Here is a 6891-nt window from a genome sequence, read left to right as displayed (position 1 = left end):
GCCCATCTCTCTCCCGCCCCCTGCCACGCTTGGGATCCACTCTGTTACCCTTCATGACCAACGTTTATCTGGCCTTCGCATTACATGGCCTGCCCACACCCATTTCTTCTTAATTTCTACTAATATGTCCTTATCACGCGTTTGTTCCCTGATCCACAGCGCTCTCCTCTTGTTCCTGAATGTTACACCTTATTAAGAGATACAAGCTCAAGGTGGTGCAGCTGCGACGAACCTACCTCCAGCCACGACGACTAGCTGGTTGAACGCATCTATGAAGATGTGGAATCGGCCATGGCTAAAGTAAAAACAAAGTATACCATAGTTATGGGAGACTTCAAGGCTAAAGTAGGCAAGAAATAGGCTGGAGGGGCAGTTGGGAGCTATGGTCGGTGTCATAAAAATAACAGAGAGAACTTATTAGTCGAGTTCGCAGAGCGGAATAATCTAGCCTTCATGAATTCCTTCTTCTGCAAACGGGAGAGCCGGAAGCGGACGTGGAAAGCCCGAATGTACAGCATAAAAATGAAGTCGACTTTATCCAATGCGATAACAGTGGTGTCGTGCAGGATGTGGAAGTGCACGGAAGGGCGAGGTGCAGGGAACACCGTGTGGTAACATCTCGAATTAGGCTAGATTTGACGAAGCACCGTAAGAAGCTAGTACGAAAGAAGCCGATCAACCGTAAGACGAAAAGAATTCAGGATCGCGCTGCAGAACTAATATTCAGCTCTAGCCGAGGAAGCAAAGTTTACGACACCGGAAGCCAGCGACAATCTTAGACGCATTATCACGGATGGTGCAGTAGAAATAGTAGGTACCATAGCTATGCAGGATACTGGAGAACTTTCCAAAGAGTCAAAATATTTAATTAGGAAACGGCCAAGCATAACAATCTCCACCCCAGCTGACCGAATAGAACTAGCGGAGCTTTTGAAGTTGATAAGCGTGAAACAGCGGACATATGAAAGTATATTATGCAGATGATCAAGTATCCTGTAAAGCTTAGTCGTCCTCAAGGTAATTTTAACCCTTTTAGTGAGCCTCCAAGTTTCTGCCCCGTGGGTGAGTGCCCGCAAGATTCAGCGGTCATACACTGTCTTCTGATGGGACAATGATATGCTGCTATCCACTGTCTCAGAATGCCTACCGAATGCACTCCATGCCATTCTTATCCTTGTAATTCTCTCGACCTCATGGTTGGGATACGGGGTTACAAATTGGCCTAAGTAGACATATTCGCTTACCACTTCCACTGCCTCGCCACCTATCTCAAACCGCTGTGCTTTCCCGAGTTTACTCAGCATTTCTTAGTTTTCTGCATATTATTTTCAGGCCCGCAGTTCTACTCTGCTTGTCAAGTGCCGTAAACATGCTTTGCAATTCGTCCCCCAACTTACTTAACAAGGCAGCGTCATCAGCAAATCGAAGGTTGATGAGGTATTCTCAATCAACCCTTACGCCCACCTGTTTCCAAACCAAGGTTCTGAATACCTGTTGTAAGGATGCTGTGAAAAACATTGGAGAAATTGTTTCTCCTGAGCAGACGCCCTTTTTTATTGGTGTTTTATTGCTTTCTTTATGGCGGACTATGGTAGCTGTGGAACCATTGTAGATGTTCTCTAGTATTCTAACGTAATGCACGTTTACAACGTTATTCCACACTGCCTCAATGACTGCTGAGGTTTCGACCGAGTCAAATGCTTTCTCATAATCTATGAATGTTATACGTAGGGGTTGAGTATACTCCGCGCACTTCTATATGACCGGACTGATCGTGTAAATATGGTTCATTGTTGAATAGCCTTTACGAAACCCTGCTTGTTCATTAGGTTGACTGAAATCTAAAGTGGCAGAAATTCTGTTAGCGGTTACCTTCGTAAGTACTTTGTAGACTACTGAGAGTAAGCTGATCGGCCTGTAATTTTTCAAGTCTTACATGTCACCTTCCTTTGGATTACGAGGATGTTCGCCTTCTTCTATGATCCCGGTGCGTTCACAATAATTAGGCATTGCGTATACAGGTTTTCCAGTTTTTTAAGTACAATTTGCCCGCCTTCCTTCAAGAGTTCTGCTGTTATCTGATCTTCACCAGGTGTTTTGCTCCCTTATATTTTATGACATTGCCTTGCTTGACTTTACGTGCATACATTCGATTTTTCCCCATGCTTAGACGCCTCTTCACTGCTTTCAGGCTGCCTCCGTTCTTTACAGCATGCTTGGACCTCTGCATAATATACTTCCGTATGTCCGCTGTTTGACGCTTATTAACTTCGAAAGCTCCGCTAGTTCTATTCTGTCAGCTGGGGAGGTGATTGTCATGCTTTGCCGTTTCCCAATTAGATATTTTGTCTCCTGGGAAATTTTGCCAGTATGCTGTCTAGCTATGGTACCTCGTACTTCTACTGCGCACTCCGTGATAATGCGTGTAAGATTGACCCTGGCTTCCCATGTCGTAAACTCGCTTCCTCGGCTAGAGATCACTATCGGTTCTGCAGCGCGATCCTGAATTCTTCAACTATCCGTCTTACGGTTAGCTCATTGATCGTCTTCTTTCATATTAGCTTCTTACTGTGCCTCATCAAATCTAGCCTAATTCGAGATCTTACCGCACGGTGGTCACTGCACCTCGCCCTTCCGAGGACTTCCACATTCTGCACGACGCCAGGGTTACAGCATAGTATAAAGACTGCTTCATTTTTATGCTCTACATTCGTGCGTTTCCACGTCCACTTTCGGCTCTCCCGTTTGCAGAAGGTATTCATGATGGCTAGATTATATTCCGCTCGGCGAACTCAACTATTAAGTCCCCTCTGTTATTTCTACGACACCGACCATAGCTCCCAACTGCCTCTCCAGCCTATTTCTTGCCTACTTTAGCATTGAAGTCTCCCATAACTACGGTATACTGTGTTTTTACTTTAGCCATTGCCCATTCCACATCTTCATAGATGCATTCAACATCTAATCGTCGTGGTTGTATGTAGGCGCGTCGCCCTGTACCACCTTGAGCTTGTATCTCTTAGTAAGTTTATTTACAAGCCCGGATGCCCCTTTGTTAATCCTACAGTATTCGTCTATGTTACCAGCTATGTTTTTATTGACTAGAAATCAAACTCCCAGTTTTCTTTTGTCCACTAGACCACGTTAACATAGGACGTGTCCCTGATCCTCGCAGCGGAATGTTACGCTGCGCGGTGCGAGTAGGGCTTTACTCGGAGTATTATGAACACGACACGAGCCCTTTCCGTAATTTTTGGGACTTAATCTGCTTCAAAGTACTGCCGCGATGCCAAACAGACGACACTTGAAAAGGCAGACGATATCACGCATTCATAGCAACCTCCTTCCAAAGTGTGCACGCCCGTTGACATCCGGGTCCGTCGCTTAGGCGTAGTGATACTGCACATGAGTTATTGCCGTTCTTAACTTGTTCCCGGGTTACAAGTACGGCGTGGTCAACGAAGTCAACGTGAAGGCTTGGCTCCAGTGTCTGTGTGAAACACCGCTCTACAGGTTCTACAACGTAAATGTGAATTACGAGAAAGCCGTGAAAATGCCCAACGGAGAGGAGAGCACTGGATACGTGACGGGACCCAACCAGCTCCAGAAATCAGCGACTTCGGAGATACGATTTAGATCGCTTCAGCTTTGAATGCCGTGAGACCTACGTTAGACAACGACGACTCCACATACGCAGTAGCATGCTTTACAGACGAAAGTGATTGCATAGATATAGCTCCTGGAAAAGGTCACACTCTGATCTCCTTGCTTCTTGATCAAGGCGTCATAAAACATCAAAGGAAAAATTGGCGGAAATGTGGAAGGAGGAAATAATTGTATATTTGCTGGGAATCCCGCACAGTACTTGCACGCATTTTGCGATGTTCTTGCCATATACGCACAAAGAAGTATTCTTGAAAAATGAAACAAACTTACCGACATCAAGTGATCCATCGGCTATGAGAAGGGAAGAAAATGGGCTTCATATTAGCTCTGGATGTCAAAAACAATGAGCTGACTCAAAATCATAATCTAGTAACTCTCGCATACATAAAGTATTACCACAAGTACTAAAGTAACCAAATCATGCACAGCGATGGTCGCTAATCGAATATACTGTATACTTCCTGACAGCGCTTTACACAAAAGACATGCATAAAAACAGCACCCCGTACCTCTTTAATGGCAAACTTCAGCGCAACGTTTAACCCGTGACAATATTTTTCGGCAGTGTACGACCAAGCGAACGGTTGACTGTATGACGTCCCACTCGATGCTGCTGACTCAAATTTCGTGCGTACAGGTGCTCGATTAAGCAGGGGTTTGTGAGGGCAGTATAGTACCAGCTATCCCCCTTTGTTGCGCCGAGACGCGAAGAGCAAATCCTCCAAAGACAACCCATGACGGAAGGTGTCGGTGTTGGTAACCCATCTTTCGCGGCTAGCAGAGAAAATGAGCGAGTCTGAGTGTCAAATTCAGAACATAAAAATAACTCTACAGCACACCTCAATGGCAAAAGAAGCGCGGACAACGACTAATTTTAGGGAGAATTCAAATGAAACTTTCTCACACCGTGGATAATAACTAAGCTACAAAATAGAAACACAGAAAGAAATTGAAGCCGCTTGCCCTCGTGGAGCAAGGCTGGAGAAACAGCAGAGCTGGGGGTCGATCTACGTGCTCCCAACCCTGACAGTGTATCCCAGGATAGAGGTAGCAGAAATAGCGTGCCTATGCTCGTTACCTGGGCCCTCTGTTAGGAGACAAAACTTCGCCATAGAAACATTAATCTTTCAATAAACAATTTCTCTCTCTCTCTCTCTCTCTCTCTCTCTCTCTTTCTCTCTCTCTCTCTCTCTCTCTCTCTCTCTCTCTCTCTCGTACGGCGAGCGGCAACAAAAGACTAATACCCTTGACATTAAAGGAGCACTGACACCAATTTTCGGCGTTAATATTATTGCGCAGTTCGCTTCCTTCACCCAACAGAGTACCCTGGGTGAAATATGAGCGGCCTGCGACGCGACGAACATAGTTTAATTGTATCTCATTTATCGCGCCGACGGAGCAGCGCGCGTAGCGGCACTCAGCAAATGGACATCAGCTTGACATTATCCAGGGAGAGCCATAAGAAGTGACGCGGCAGCGCTCGTCAAAAACTCGTGACGTCACTTCATGCGCGCGTCCCCATGAGCGGCGAGCGGGCGCAACACCCTCTCCAGCGGGTGCCGGTGACGTCCGCACAAAGCGGTGAGGTCAAACCGGGAGGCTGTCATATGCGCCGTTCGGGATGAAAGGCCAGCGCGCCGAAAACGACGACGATGAAGGCGGGAGCTCCTCACGTGGCACAAGCGTACGCGCAAGCTTGGAAGACGCCCAGCCGGGCGCACCTCACAAGGCGCACGCTCACGTGCACTCTTTAGTTTTTGCTAAAGCCACTGCGTGAAGGTCGTGCCGGGAATGTCGCACCGAGGGAGTTTTTTTTCTTGGTACAGTGGAACCTCGCTGATACGTCCCCCTAACTTACAACGACGTGCTTTTTACGACGGATCATTGGGGTCCCAGCAAACACCCCATAGAAATAGAGCATTATTAACCGCGATGATACGACGCTCGTCTGCATGCGGTCCGCTTCATACGGCAGATCCTGGCGGGCATAAACCAGTGTTTTTTATCTTGTACAGTACTTTGCTGCCTCGTCTCGACCTGTTTATATTTTTAATCCCCACTTGACATTGCTTGATCTGCAAAGGTCCACAAGTGGGCCAGACCACTTGCTGAACAGACGCAAGCAGGCGGGTGCTCGCGAGCAGGAGTTCACCTTTGACGGCCCCACGCGGCAGCCTAACGTTCATACGCCGACCACGAGTAGTCAAATTCCAGGTGGCTGGCGGACCATGAATTTGAAGCTCCCATTAAGCCGAAAAACACGAAGACACATACGACGCAACCCCACCGTGATGACAGAACACCCGGTTTCCTGGCCGGCTCAATCGTCTCTTCCTTTCATGACGCTCTCGCTCCCTATATCTCTGCTCTCTGTCTCTCAGTGTCTTTCGAAGCTGCATTGTCGCTCCGCTCCTTTCCTTCCCACCTTTTTAACATCGCCGCCTGGTGCTATTGTCCGTTTTGCTTGGCCTTGGCAATTTCACACTCACCTTTCTCCCCTCGCAGTTTGCTCGACCACGTCGGCACCATCTCACGCGCGCGAGCCTGCCGGGCTAGCTAGGTCGGACTCCTTGGAGGGGAGGGGCATTATATAGGCGTGTGTTTTTTTTAAACGTGGGATTTTATCTGAGCGTTTCCAAATCACTCGAGAACGCGCTAAGTATAGTCGTTTACATAAGTTCTTAGCCCACCTGTCCCGTGAGACCGTCTACTAGGCCGGCATTTACCCGCACCCCGCTCATACGACACCTCAATCATACGACGCTATCACGTGTTCCCTGACAGTCGTATAATAAGGGTTCCACTTTATTTGTTTTGCTAACGGAAACGAACCCAGTTCAAGGCTGTGCTGTTAAAATACAAAACTAAAGATATTTAAACTGCTACGCGTAGGAACAGAAAATAACTCTACATTATAATGTAGGGTCACTGTCTGGTGGTAGGTTGGGAATGCTGTTAAGAATAATCTTGTTAAGAACATGGGATAGCCAAAATGTAGCGCGGTTGCATGTTTATGTCGCATCGCTTACCCGTAGGCACCGAGTTCAGACATCGATGTACGTCGTGGATTAAGCGAAAAAGCTTCGTACCGAAGACAGGTTCCCGTGTCAAATTGATGCACTTGGATGGTAGCGAATGGAGCAAAACCAATTTGTCGCATACAAGACTGTGACGAGGGCGACAAAAGGAGACCCCCCTTAAAAGAAATAAATTACTTTATCCTTA

This window comes from Haemaphysalis longicornis, unplaced genomic scaffold, assembly GCF_048455015.1.
Source record: "Haemaphysalis longicornis isolate Haplotype H1 unplaced genomic scaffold, Haemaphysalis longicornis Haplotype H1 scaffold_20, whole genome shotgun sequence".
Lineage (NCBI taxonomy): Eukaryota > Metazoa > Arthropoda > Arachnida > Ixodida > Ixodidae > Haemaphysalis > Haemaphysalis longicornis.
The sequence above is the reverse complement of the archived record's forward strand: the minus strand, read 5'-3'. Positions refer to the sequence as shown.